At 42.2% G+C, this 14771-nt stretch overlaps 1 protein-coding gene across 12 annotated transcripts in view; it reads left to right on the forward strand.

The window, feature by feature from the left end:
- The window catches only part of LOC128692119 (serine-rich adhesin for platelets), a 580093-nt gene that overhangs the window by 365659 nt on the left and 199663 nt on the right, over positions 1-14771 (forward strand). The window lies entirely within an intron of this gene.

Genomic DNA, 14771 nt, shown 5'->3' on the forward strand with positions numbered 1-14771 from the left:
TGGAAGTTAGGAGGAGGTGCGGGATTACCAAAACTGTTGTCCAGAGGGCTGAGGAAGGGTTGTTGAGGTGGTTCGGACATGTAGAGAGAATGGAGCGAAACAGAATGACTTCAAGAGTGTATCAGTCTGTAGTGGAAGGAAGGCGGGGTAGGGGTCGGCCTAGGAAGGGTTGGAGGGAGGGGGTAAAGGAGGTTTTGTGTGCGAGGGGCTTGGACTTCCAGCAGGCATGCGTGAGCGTGTTTGATAGGAGTGAATGGAGACAAATGGTATTTTAATACTTGACGTGCTGTTGGAGTGTGAGCAAAGTAACATTTATGAAGGGATTCAGGGAAACCGGCAGGCCGGACTTGAGTCCTGGAGATGGGAAGTACAGTGCCTGCACTCTGAAGGAGGGGTGTTAATGTTGCAGTTTAAAAACTGTAGTGTAAAGCACCCTTCTGGCAAGACAGTGATGGAGTGAATGATGGTGAAAGTTTTTCTTTTTTGGGCCACCTTGCCTTGGTGGGAATCGGCCGGTGTGATAATAAAAAAAAAAAAAAAAAAAAATAAATAACTTTGTTCCAAAGGTCGTGGGTACGAGCCTCTTCTGGCCTAGGTAAATATTTATAAATATTACGCTTATTTTCAACACTGTTACCCTTTTACTCTCTAAATTCACGATTCTTTCTCTCGCCAGGCCCCCTAAAGATTTACGGACAAGGCATCCAACGGAAAAAAAACTGTCAAAAAATTATGAAATAAGTGGAGAAAAGCCTTGGTGTAAATATACGTGAAGTTGTCTGGTGCACGAGCAGGAAGCAAGAACTGTTTATTTACCTAAGTTCACCGTTAACTTGGGCAGCTCACGGGGAAGCAAGGCTGCCTGTGCCGGGTCACAAGGAACATCTGAAGAGTGATAAACGTTCCAGATATAAATGCTGTGTTGCCGACAATTATTTTGATAAGACTTATTAAAAAAACGTGTTTTATTGTTATAATGTTTCGCTCTGTATACAATTTAATAAAGTTCAACAGAGCAAAACGTTCCCGAGGAGGATAATATTAGTTAGTTAATAAATACAATGCTGTGTGTTGCTTAAGACTTGGGACTTGATATGTTGATATTCTGTAGCCTAACTGTAAACAAATGAAAAAAAATATGCGGAATTGTGTACCTTTCTCTATTAATGAATTAATTAATTTATTCTGTTCTCAAGTTGTAAAGGGAATAAATACACAAGTATTAAGTTACCATAAGTTTGGAGAGGAGGTATCAGCTTCTCTCAACTTCCACAAGTTGTCTAATTAACATTTGCCAGAACAGAGAGATCGTGTGTGATGCTTATCCCTCGCCTCTGTCCTAACCTGCTGTACTTCCTTCTAACACCTCTAACCTCTGTGTCCTCTTATTTCTGACCCTCCTGACCTCGGTGTCCCTTTTCTTCTGACCCTATCAGACCTTGGTGCTCCCTTCCGCTTACCCTTCACCGAACCCTTGCTAGTGCATGTATATGAGCGCGCGCGCGCGTGTGTATATGTGTATTCACCTAGCTGAGGTTGCAGGGGTCGAGTCCTAGCTCCTGTGTGTGTGTGTGTGTGTGTACTCACCTAGTTGAGGTTGCAGGGGTCGGGTCCAAGCTCCTGGCCCCGCCTCTTCACTGGTCGCTACTAGGTCACTCTCCCTGAACCGTGAGCTTTATCATACCTCTGCTTAAAGCTATGTATGGATCCTGTGTGTGTGTGTGTGTGTGTGTGTGTGTGTGTGTGTGTGTGTGTGTTTGTGTGTGTGTGTGTGTGTGTGTGTGTGTGTGTGTACTCACCTAGTTGAGGTTGCAAGGGTCGAGTCCAACCTCCTGTCCCCGCCTCTTCGCTGGTCGCTACCAGATCACTCTCCCTGAACCGTGAGCTTTATCATACCTCTGCTTAAAGCTATGTATGGATCCTGTGTGTGTGTGTGTGTGTGTGTGTGTGTGTGTGTATGTGTGTGTGTGTGTGTGTGTGTGTGTGTGTGTGTGTGTGTGTGTGTGTGTGTGTGTGTGCGCGTGCGTGCGTACGGGTGTTGTATGGCCTCTCCATAGAATTAATCTTGCCAAACTTATCTTGGTTCACACTGCGTCTACTAGATGATGTTCTTCTAAGTGAAACAAAGTTTGTTTGACGACGTACAGGCTGACTCTCACGAACCAAGTGAAAATATGTATCCCTAGGCATTGTATAATTCTGGTATAAACCTTGGTAATAAATACCGACAAGTTGGTTTAGAAAGACACGTAAGCAAACACTATAACATATTTATTAGAAAACGTTTCGGTCCTGGGACCTACATTGTTATATATTTTTGTATATTCTTGGATATAATATGGAATATTATCCTAATTTCTCTGCCATATTTTTTATCCTCTGTTTCCTGTATATAATTTCTGTTGCCTTCGCTCTGTAATGGAGATTTTTTTTAAAATAACTTTCTCCTGTATATGGGAAGGTTATTCTTGGAGACGGAACTTCTCATGTAATAGTAACTCCATCTCTGCTTCAATGAAATATTCGAAACGTTTCCCCATGTACTCTACATGAGTACATGGGAAACGTGAGAGCATTCAAGCTGAGTGACAACCGTAGGAGACTGAACCCCAACGGTTTTAGTTCTCTACCCCCTCCCCCCTCACGAGTGCAATAATATGAATAACTATGAAGGTTAAGTTCTGAAGAGATAAAAGGTATAAAATACCAACATTATGGGGAAAATAAACACAAATGCAGTATAATACTACCTTTTATTGGCTACGTTTCGCTCATACAGCGGACTAGCCGGAACGCTCTTGCTCAGCAAGCTCCACGACTTAACCTTTAAAACTATGAACTTTCTAAGGTCAATAGCACCTCTTACATTCTTCATTCTCCCTATTTAATCTCAGGCTTTTCTTGGGTGGGGCCCAGTTCCTGGAACTATTGTGTGCCTCTGTAATCATTTGACTGCCTTCCATATGATGGGTCTGGGAGGCAGAAGCTATTAAATTAACCATATTCTCACTATAGCAAACGTTACCTTAATACAGTATTCAGTCTGCCTTTGTTTGCAATGCAATTAATCTTCGTAAGAAAGATTCCTGGTCAAAGGGATCAACTCTCCCTTTCATCTTCGTTTTCCAGTACATCGATATTAATTCTCTCATATGGAGACCAGAGGTGTGCTGCATAATCAAAATAAGGCTTTAACAGGGATAAATTAATAGTAGGTTAAGGTGAGTGGATTCCCCCTGGGAAATGGAGGTCACCGGCCCTATGCCCCGGTCCTAAACCTGGCCTTATGAATGATGGTCCCACCCATAAGCCAGTTGGTGTTTACCTGATGAACCAGACTGTTACTGCTGGTTGATCTGGCATTTAGCGGAGATACGTGCCCAATTTCCCTTTAAATAATTCTATATTCATTTAGACAATATTTCTGATAGCTTGTAGTAGAATGTTATGCAGTCTGGGCTTACGGATGTTGATGCTATATTCTCTTACAGTGCCCACGACGTCTGTTTTTCTCTGGATTTATTTTACAGGAAATGAGTGAACTTCTAAAAGAACAGTATGAGTCGGTGTCCAGCAACCCACTAAATGACAGCAAGGTAGAAAATGCAGAAACATTTTTCACTCCAGCAGAAGGCCGCGCAGACCAGCTAACTGACATTAATACAAATTCCATAGATTTCGAAAAAGAAATGGATAACATGTCCACTCAGCACCTGGACCAGATTCATGGAATTCTCTGTTTATAAAGAAGTGCAAAGCACCACTAGCACGAGCCCTCAGAATACTTTGGAGAAAGAGTCTAGATCTAGGTGAAATACTGGAGACCTTATAGAGTGCAGACATAGCTACTTTGCACAGGGGAGGAAGTAAAGCACTAGCTAAAAATTACAGACTAGTAGCCCTAACTTCTCACATCATAAAAATCATCGAAAGAGTGATGAGACGGCAGATTATAAATTTCATAGACCAACACAACCGGCATAACCCGAACCAGCATGGTTTTAGAGCAGGACGATCATGCCTGTCACAGCTGCTGAACCATTATGACAAAATTACGTAGGCGTTGGAAGATGACCAAAACGCAGATGTAATTTACACAGATTTTGCAAAGACGTTTGACAAATGCGATCATAGAATGATAGCGCACATAATGAGGGCCATGGGTATTATGGGGAAGGTAAGCAGATGGATTTTCGGGTTCCTAATACAAAGAAAACAAAAAGAGGTAGTAGTAAATAGGGCAAGATCTAGCGTCTGCTGGATCTTGCCTTGTAGAAGTGCTAGGACAGTGCCCCAAGGCACTGTCCTAGCACCTCTACAGGGCCTTGGGGCACTGTCCTAGCACCTCTACAGGGCCTTGGGGCACTGTCCTAGCACCTCTGCTGTGTCTTATCCTCATAGCAGACATAGATAAAAACATCCGGCACACTTCTGTATCATTATTTGCAGATGAAACTAAAATAAACATGAAAGTCACTTTGGTAGAGGACACTGAAAAATTACAAGAAGACATAAGCAGGGTTTTCCAGTGGGCAGTGGAGAACAACATTATGTTCAATGGTGATAAGCTCTAACTGCTTAGGTATGGAAAGAATGAAGAACTCACAAGGAACACTGTATATAAAACTCAAGAGGGTCACCATATTGAACGAGAGAAACAAGTAAAAAGACTTGGGAATAATTATGTCAGCTGACCTTTCCTTTAAAGACCATAACAAGACAAAGATCACAACAGCCAGGAAGATGACGGGTGGGTATTGAGAACTTTCAAAACAAGGGAAATGATGCCAATGGTGACATTCTTCAAATCACTAGTGCTCCTTCATTTAGAATATTGCTCAGTGCTGACTGGCCCGTTCAAAGCAGGAGAAATATCAGAGCTGGAACAAATACAGAGATCGTTTACGGCTCACATTGAGCCAGTAAAGCACCTAAATTACTGTGAACGCCTTCAAGTCTTGAACATGTACTCACTGGAGGGAAAGAGAGAGAGAAAGATACATGAAAATATTCACCTGGAAAGCATTCGAGGGCCTGGTCCCAAATCTGCACACTGCCATAACATCATACTGGAGTGAGAGATACTGGAGGGAGTGCAAAATAAACCCAGTGAGGAGCAGGGGTGCGGTGGGGACAATAAGGGAACACTATATCATCATTCGGGGCCCCAGACTATTCAACATCTTACCAGAAGATATCAGAAACACGGCTGGAATAAATGTAGAAGTCTTCAAGAGGAAACTGGACAAGTATCTTCACCAGGTGCCAGATCAACCAGGCTGTGATGGATAAGTGGGGCAGCGGGCCTCCAGCAGCAACAGCCTGGTTGACCAGGCAAACACCAGACGAGCCTGGCCCATGGTCGGGCTCCGAGAGTAGTGAAACTCACGAAACTCTTCAAATGTAAGGTCCTCAAAGCACCTTCCACGTATATATATTATCATTTGTCTTTCTCGCCTCCACTCCGGTGAGTACATATTTAGAACACTGACTCTGTAGAGGCCGTAAATGATATTTGTATCTGTTACAGTTCTGATGTCTCCTGCCCTGAAAGGAACCATCAACAGTGATGACACTTTTTCAAATCGCTTGTGCTCTCTGAGAAAGAGAACACAAGTGATTTGAAAAAGTGTCACCACTGGCACTATTTCCTTTGTTTTGAAAGCTCTCATTATCCAGCCCGTCATTTTTCTGGCAGTAGCGACATTTGCTTTATTGTCTTCTTGGAAAGAAAGGCCAGCTGACATCACACCCAGATTTTTCTCATGTTCCTTTCGTTCTGTTTGGTGATTATCTTGTATTTAGTATACTGTTTCTCTGAAGTTTCATTGTTTTGTTTTTTTGCTAAGCAGTTGGAAGTTGTCACTACTGAATATCACGTTATTCTCCACTGCCCACTGGAAGATTAAGTTTATATCTTCCTGCATTTTGTCGCGTCCTCTACCGAAGTGATTTTCATTTTTTTTTAGGTATCACCTGAAAAAAATGATACGTAACTGTGGCGAATGTTTTTACCTATGCGCTCTACATGGATAAGAAACAGTAAAAGTGCTAGGACTGTGCCTTGCGGTACAGAGCTTTTGACTTTGCTAATGCTGGATTTTACTCTGTCAACTGCTACTCTTTCTGTTCCATTTATCATAAAATTGAAAATCCATTTGCTTACTTTCTCCATTTTGCCTAACGCCCTCAAATTATATGCAATCAGTCCATGCAAGGTAGTTACCTAGAGGTTATTCCGGTGATCAACGCCCCCGCGGCCCGGTCCATGACCAGGCCTCCCGGTGGATCAGGGCCTGATCAACCAGGCTGTTACTGCTGGCCGCACGCAGTCCAAAGTACGAGTCACAGCCCGGCTGATCCGGCACTGACTTGTAAGAAGTGATTTCTGTGTGCAGATTCGGGATCATTCCTTCTAGGATTTTCCAAGTGTAGATTATGATATATCTCTCTCTCCTGCGTTCCAACGAGTACAAGTCAAGTGCTTCCAAGCGTTCCCAGTAGTTAAGGTGCTTGACAGAACTTATACGTGCAGTAAAGGATCTCTGTACACTCTCTAGATCTGCGATTTCACCTGCTTTGAATGGAGATGTTAATGTACAGCAGTATTCCAGCCTAGAGAGAATAAGTGATTTGAAAAGGATCATCATGGGCTTGGCATCTCTCGTTTTGAACGTTCTCATTATCCATCCTATCATTTTCTTTGCACTTGTGATCGTGGCACTGTTGTGATCCTTGAAAGTGAGATCCTCAGACATTACTACTCCCAGGTCCCTTACATTATTTTTCCGCTCTATTGTATGGCTAGAGTTTGTAGTATACTCTGTTCTAGTTTTTATCTCCTCCATTTTTTCATAACGGAGTAGTTGGAATTTGTCCTCATTGAACATCATATTGTTTTCCGTTGCCCACTGGAAAACTTTGTTTATATCTTCTTGGAGGTTAACCTCGTCCTCAGCAGATGACAGCCTCATGCAGATTCTAGTATCATCTTCAAAGGATGATACGGAGCTGTGGTGTATATTTGTCTATGTCTGATATGAGGATGAGGAATAAGATGGGGGCGAGTACTGTGCCTTGTGGAACAGAGCTCTTCACTATGGCAGCCTCCGATTCAACTTTGTTGACCACTACTCTTTGTGTTCGATTTGTTAGGAAGTTGAAGATCCATCTCCCCACATTCCCAGTTGTAAGACAATCTTCTGACACTTGTTGAAATTCAAGAAATGAAGCCAGGTGACAGGCACAGACAAGCGACTTATAACCATTGTTTCTGACCCCTTGATGGTGTTGGCTTCGCCTCGGATTTACGATAACCAAAACTTCTAAAAGATAGCTTAATACGGTGAGAAACAATGATAGAGCTCAAAAGATAGTTTAACACAATGGTAACTGAAGTTTTAAAAAATGAGAACTTAATACCATGATAACAAAAACTTCTGAGAAATAGATCTTTAACACAATGATAACTAGAAATCCCCAAAGAACTTAAAAAACTGATAACCAGAAGAGCTGACGTCAGCTACTTATTACCTTATCACACATCCTGAACGTCACAAACCGCACGTCCTGTTCTTCAACGTCAAGCAAGTACGTATTGCTACTGCATCAGTACACTAATTTCCGGACCAGACTATTAGTGCGCTAAAACACCATGTTGTATACTGTACTGTGGTTAAAATTATAATTTTATTATTATTATTATTATTATTAGTAGTAGTAGTAGTAGTAGTAGTAGTAGTAGTAGTAGTAGTAGTAGTAATAGTAGTAGTAGTAGTAGCAGCAATACCACAACAACCTCTCCATACAAAGCAGGTGAAATCGCAGATCTAGAGAGTGTACAGAGATCCTTTACTGCACGTATAAGTTCTGTCAAGCACCTTAACTACTGGGAACGCTTGAAAGCACTTGACTTGTACTCGTTGGAACGCAGGAGGGAGAGATATATCATAATCTACACTTGGAAAATCTTGGAAGGAATGGTCCCAAATCTGCACACAGAAATCACTCCCTACGAAAGTAAAAGACTGGGCAGGCGATGCAAAATGCCGCCAATAAAAAGTAGGGGCGCCATTGGTACACTAAGAGAAAACACCATAAGTGTCCGGGGCCCAAAACTGTTCAACAGCCTCCCATCAAGCATTAGGGGAATTGCCAATAAACCCCTGGCTGCCTTCAAGAGAGAGCTGGACAGATACCTAAAGTCAGTGCCGGATCAGCCGGGCTGTGGCTCGTACGTCGGACTGCGTGCGGCCAGCAGTAACAGCCTAGTTGATCAGGCCCTGATCCATCGGGAGGCCTGGTCGTGGACCGGGCCGCGGGGGCGTTGATCCCCGGAATAACCTCCAGGTAACCACTAGTTTTGCCATTTGTATTTGCTTGTTATAATGAGTCCAGCGTAGAGTGCGTCAGGGAAGGAGCATTCAAGGATGTCTTGAAAACTATTTACATCGCTTACAATCAAGTATATATATATATATAGTTTTACCTATTCGGTACAACATACACACACACACACACACATACTCATATATATATATATATATATATATATATATATATATATATATATATATATATATATATATATATGTGTGTGTGTGTGTGTGTGTGTGTGTGTGTGTGTGTGTGTGTGTGTGTGTGTGTGTGTGTGTGTGTGTGTGTGTGTGTGTGTGTGTGTGCAGAACAACCATTGTGAAAAATAGTGAAGCTCCAAGCGCTCTCGTGACTTCTCACATTATCAAGGAACTATAAAAACAAAACATCAACAAGAAGTCATATAAGGGCAAGACTACACCTCACAGTCGCGTCACAACACCCGACTCCGTAAAACACAACTGATACTCTACCCAAGCATTAAGATTTTTTACTTGTCTAATGTATCTTAAATTCTCCCAAAATTTGATTAATTATAAATTAATCCAATCTGTATAAAATAAAAGCAATATTCATATTATTTTAGTAACTACTTTTTATGAAACATGATTTTGTTATATTCCTGTCGACCATGGACTTGCTTGATACAACTTTCTCAACATTTTGAAGATCAATTGGATGGTTAAAATCTCTCACATGAATAAACAGAGCATTAGAATCTTGCCCAGCTCTAATGCTATATTTATGTTGTTTTAATCTTAGTTCAAGACTTTTACCAGTTTGACCGTAATAAACTTAATCACTTTAACACTATTCACTCTAGGAACCTCAGAATTACTCTGTCGATGATTAATCTTTGAGTTCTATTAGTTAGGAAGTTAAATATCAATCTGCCTGCCTTTCCAGTTATTCCTATTGAGCGTATTTTGTGCACAACCACTTCTAGGTCGCACTTGTCAAAGTCTACTGCAAAGTGGGTGGGGGAAATAGCGAGGGGTGGGTGGTGGAGACCGTGATTATTATAATCAAGGGGGAAGCGCTAAACCCGGAGGATTATACAGTGCCTGGGTGGGGATGTGGAAGGCATTCAGGCTTAATTCGGGGAACTGGAGCAGAGATCCAGTTCCCTAAATTAAGAGCCCCTCACCAACATCAAGGAACCTTCCTTGAGGGGTGGAGACCGTGAGAAAAGAGGAGTATGGGGAAATTGTGAGAGGTGAGTGAGATGTGCCGAGCAACTTGCGTAACAATCTTTAATTAATTTTTTAAATTATTTAAATCAGATTCGGCACAAACAAAATATACATATTGACTGACGAATGATAAAGAAGGATCCCTCCCTCCTCTTTCCTCTCTCTCTCTCTCTCTCTCTCTCTGTCCCACACACACAGCATGTAAGGTGTTGAATGAGTCACTCTCGCAGCCGGAAAACAAACGTCAGTAAGCTCTAACTGGCAACACACAGTGATTCACGCAGCTGGGTACTCCCGCCTCCCGACCCTCGCTTTTGGCTGACTTAAGCCAACGCTTTACACACTATAGTGAAACGTTCTTATTACTTGTACGAATCCCCAGTCCCTTTCCCTCATTTTCTATGACCTGATTATTACTAAGAAAGCACTAAATACAACTGATATTCATGCATATAATATCCGCATATGTGTTAAAAGAAGCTCACTGCAAGGGGTTCAAAGGGCTTAGCGCGGCTCGTTTTATTCAGCATACTGAGCGAACGACAATGAGCAAAGTGCTTAAGATTACACAATGTAACTACGCTCCTCTGGGTGTTAACGATCACATTATTCATGTCGGGACTTAACAGGTCAAGGAGGGTGATGATGATGCCGGAAAATGTAGATATAAATCATCAGGAAGCAGGCTTGTACCAGTAAGTTACCTGTGGTCGGTTTCGGGGATCACTGCCCCCGTCCCAGCCCAGGACTCCTTGTTGTTGGAATGATCGACGAAGCTGTTGGTGTTGGCTTCACGTAGATTAACGTATGCACCACAGCAAGGTTGATCAAGAAGTTTTGCTACTTTTCATGTTCCCTCTTAAAGACAACAAGGCGTTTCTTGGCAATTTTGCTTGCTCATGAAGGGAAGATGTTTAAGTCTTGGTTCCCTTACACTTATTGAGCTGTCTGTTAGTGATCTCACAGAGCCTCTGCTTTTTCATTGTAGGTATTTTTACACAGTCTGTCCACCCTCTTGCCTTTATTTACTGACCTTGCTTGCCTACACTACCTCACGCTGGAGTAAACACAGGTGGAGAACATGAAGAACAAAAAGGCACAATACTGTGACTGGAACAATACACAAATAACCCGCACATAGGAGACAGAAGCTTACGACGACGTTTCGGCCCGACTTAGACCATTTACAAAGTCACACGTCGTCGAAAGCTCCTCTCTCCTAGGTGCGGGTTATGTATAGTACAGAAGAGGCTTTTTCTGGACCAATGTTTCGTTATGAGTAAAGCTTTGATTAAGCTTTATATAGAGCTTTCTCTGCACCTATGTCTTTTCGGTAGTTCCACCAGTAGTATACCATTCTATTTTATTCCCACTCGTGTTATCACTCAGCCTATTTTTAAAGCTGACTTCAACATTTACTGCGGTGACAAATTTTAGCAGTTTATTCCACTCTTCAGCATCTATTACAAAATCAGTGCTTTTCGATATCAATTTTGCAGCCTGTGATGAAGTCGGGACAGTCCTGGACTTGAAATTATGAGGCAGCTGGGTCGATGCACAGTACTCACTGCAGTTTGTTAGTCTCACGATATCAAACTCAATCATTCTAAATCAGTCATCGGTCATCTATAAATCTATTCAATTTGAATACATTGTTACGGGTCCTGTCTTAGTATAGTAGTTACAAGCACTCTCCTCATAGGAATCTAATTAACATCTTACATACATTTTTATGCAAAACAACCACGGAGTCAAGTTAAATGATAGCTCGAGGCCTTTCTTGTTGTAATCAACACATCAGGAGCTTGTAATATTGCAGAAAAGAGAAGGAGGTCCAAGCAGATACAATCACAGGGAGCGCCTTTGCAAAGGCCCTCTCTGTGATCGCAGAAATGAGGGCCACCAAGAAGGCGCGTGTCTGACCAAAGTTTAGTGAACAGTCAAATTAGGCTAACAACTGCGCCATCCATTTGGAGGGGCTAGCTGTACAAATTGAAGGGACTGAGTCTTGGCCATGGGTGAACCAATGCACATAAGGATTAAAAGTGAACTGTAGAGGATTCACTAAATATAAGTGAACTTCTTGCCAGGATAGTTTGTATTTCTGTTTCTTTTATTTGTATAAAGATCATAATAATAACCTTCTATAGCATTATATTGTTCCCCTTGCAGTAACCCCTGCATAAGCGGTACTTAACCAGTAATTGTGTATTTCTCATATTTTCATTATTAGTGTGGTAATTGTATTCCCTCATGTTGTTGTATATTATTTTCCCCAATGTATTTTCCCTATTATATAAAGTGCTGATTAACTGAAGCATACGAGAAACTCCTCTATCGGGAGTTGAAGAGGGAAATTCTAGTACCTCCAAATATGTCACAATTTACTATATGAATAACGGATCAAATTGTGTAAATATTATTCACTGTACCTGGGAAACGCCCAGATCGGCTTGCAGGGTTATGTCTCATCCTTTCAGAGACAGCTCTCAGATGTGGAGCGCTGTGTGTGCAGACTGCTCCACTGAGGCACTGCTGGGAGCAGTCAGGAGGTCCAAGGGAAGTGATCTGCCTTGTCAATGGTCCCCGGGGAGACTTGGTAGAGCTGACGCTCTCACTGCTTTATAGCTGTGAATACTGGATTTGTATTTCAACTATGAAGTCTCTGGGGAAATTCCCTAAACGACATAGAAAAGAAGGGGAGAGAGAGAGAATCAGAAGCCAATACTGAGCCTATAAACTGAGGATTAAAGTCACTTTAATTTTCGTCTACGTAACTGAGGTAAGAATAATACAGCAAAAGCTCTCTTTTCACCTTCCGATCCTTCTTGAAAATATTTAATGAAGATAAATACAAACTGGTTCTGAAAATATTTTAAGAATAATTATGAGAAGAGAATGCTATGAATGCTACTACTACTACTACTATTATGTCTACTCTTCCCTGGGTAGTTCAAAGACAACTATTCATCCTGGATACTTTGTGTACTAACATTATGGTTCCAGTGAACAAAGCCAGTGTCTGCACTGCCGCTAGTATCGTCTGATATTTGCAAAGCTCATTTCCAGTAAGATCTTCAAGCGCTGTCGGATCTTTTGAACTTTCAACTTCCATTACTTTCACGCTGCTATACATCGTTTAGTATACTTTTGGTCACTGTTTATGACTACCCGAAGGACCTGTATTGCTGTGGATACTGTGTTTGAAAACACTATAAACTGATAGTTTGGATAGAGAGAGAGAGAGAAAGAGAGAGAGAGGTTACCTGGAGGTTATTCCGGGGATCAACGCCCCCGCGGCCCGGTCCATGACCAGGCCTCCCGATGGATCAGGGCCTGATCAACTAGACTGTTACTGCTGGCCGCACGCAGTCCAACGTACGAGCCACAGCCCGGCTGATCCGGCACTGACTTTAGGTATCTGTCCAGCTCTCTCTTGAAGGCAGCCAGGGGTTTATTGGCAATTTCCCTAATACTTGATGGGATGCTGTTGAACAGTTTTGGGCCCCGGACACTTATGGTGTTTTCCCTTAGTGTACCAATGGCGCCCCTACTTTTTATTGGGGGCATTTTGCATTGCCTGCCCAGTCTTTTACTTTCGTAGGGAGTGATTTCTGTGTGCAGATTTGGGACCATTCCTTCCAAGATTTTCCAAGTGTAGATTATGATATATCTCTCCCTCCTGCGTTCCAACGAGTACAAGTCAAGTGCTTCCAAGCGTTCCCAGTAGTTAAGGTGCTTGACAGAACTTATACGTGCAGTAAAGGATCTCTGTACACTCTCTAGATCTGCGATTTCACCTGCTTTGAATGGAGATGTTAATGTACAGCATATTCCAGCCTAGAGAGAACAAGTGATTTGAAAAGGATCATCATGGGCTTGGCATCTCTCGTTTTGAAAGTTCTCATTATCCATCCTATCATTTTCCTTGCACGTGCGATCGTGGCACTGTTGTGATCCTTGAAAGTGAGATCCTCAGACATTACTACTCCCAGGTCCCTTACATTATTTTTCCGCTCTATTGTATGGCCGGAGTCAGTAGTATACTCTGTTCTAGTTATTATCTCCTCCAGTTTTCCATAACGGAGTAGTTGGAATTTGTCCTCATTGAACATCATATTGTTTACCGTTGCCCACTGGAAAACTTTGTTTATATCTTCTTGGAGGTTAACCGCGTCCTCAGCAGATGACAGCCTCATGCAGATCCTAGTATCATCCGCAAAGGATGATACGGTGCTGTGGTGTATATCTCTGTTTATGTCTGATATGAGGATAAGGAATAAGATGGGGGCGAGTACTGTGCCTTGTGGAACAGAGCTCTTCACTATGGCAGCCTCCGATTTAACTCTGTTGACCACTACTCTTTGTGTTCGATTTGTTAGGAAGTTGAAGATCCATCTCCCCACTTTCCCAGTTATTCCTTTAGCACGTATTTTATGGGCTATTACGCCATGATCGCATTTGTCAAATGCTTTTGCAAAGTCTGTGTATATTACATCTGCATTCTGATTTTCTTCCAGTGCATCCAAGGCCATGTCATAGTGATCCAGTAGTTGTGAGAGGCAGGAGCGACCTGCCCTGAACCCATGTTGCCCTGGATTGTGCAGATTTTGGGAATCCAGGTGATTTGCAACCCTGCTTCTTAGCATTCTTTCAAAGATTTTTATGATGTGGGACGTTAGAGCTATTGGTCTATAGTTCTTAGCTAATGCTTTGCTGCCACCTTTATGGAGTGGGGCTATATCCGTTGTTTTAAGTGACTGTGGAATTTCACCCATGTCCAAGCTCCTCTTCCATAGTGTACTTAGGGCACGCGAGACGGGTTTCTTGCAGTTCTTAATGAAAACAGAGTTCCACGAGTCTGGGCCCGGGGCTGAGTGCATAGGCATGTTGTCAATGGCTTTTTCGAAATCTATCGGAGTTAGGGTAATGTCGGAAATCTGGCATACATTTATGGAGTTTTGAGGCTCATTCATGAAGAAATCATTTGGGTCGTCGATCCTCAGACCGATTAGTGGTTCACTAAACACAGAGTCGTACTGGGATTTCAATATTTCACTCATTTCCTTGTTGTCATCTGTGTAAGTCCCATCCTGTCTGAGTAAGGGCCCGATACTAGATGTGGTATTTGCCTTGTTTTTGGCATATGAAAAGAAATATTTAGAATTTCTTTCAATTTCACTAATAGCTTTAAGATCCTCC

Source organism: Cherax quadricarinatus, chromosome 15, assembly GCF_038502225.1.
Source record: "Cherax quadricarinatus isolate ZL_2023a chromosome 15, ASM3850222v1, whole genome shotgun sequence".
In the NCBI taxonomy this organism is placed as follows: Eukaryota; Metazoa; Arthropoda; class Malacostraca; order Decapoda; family Parastacidae; genus Cherax; species Cherax quadricarinatus.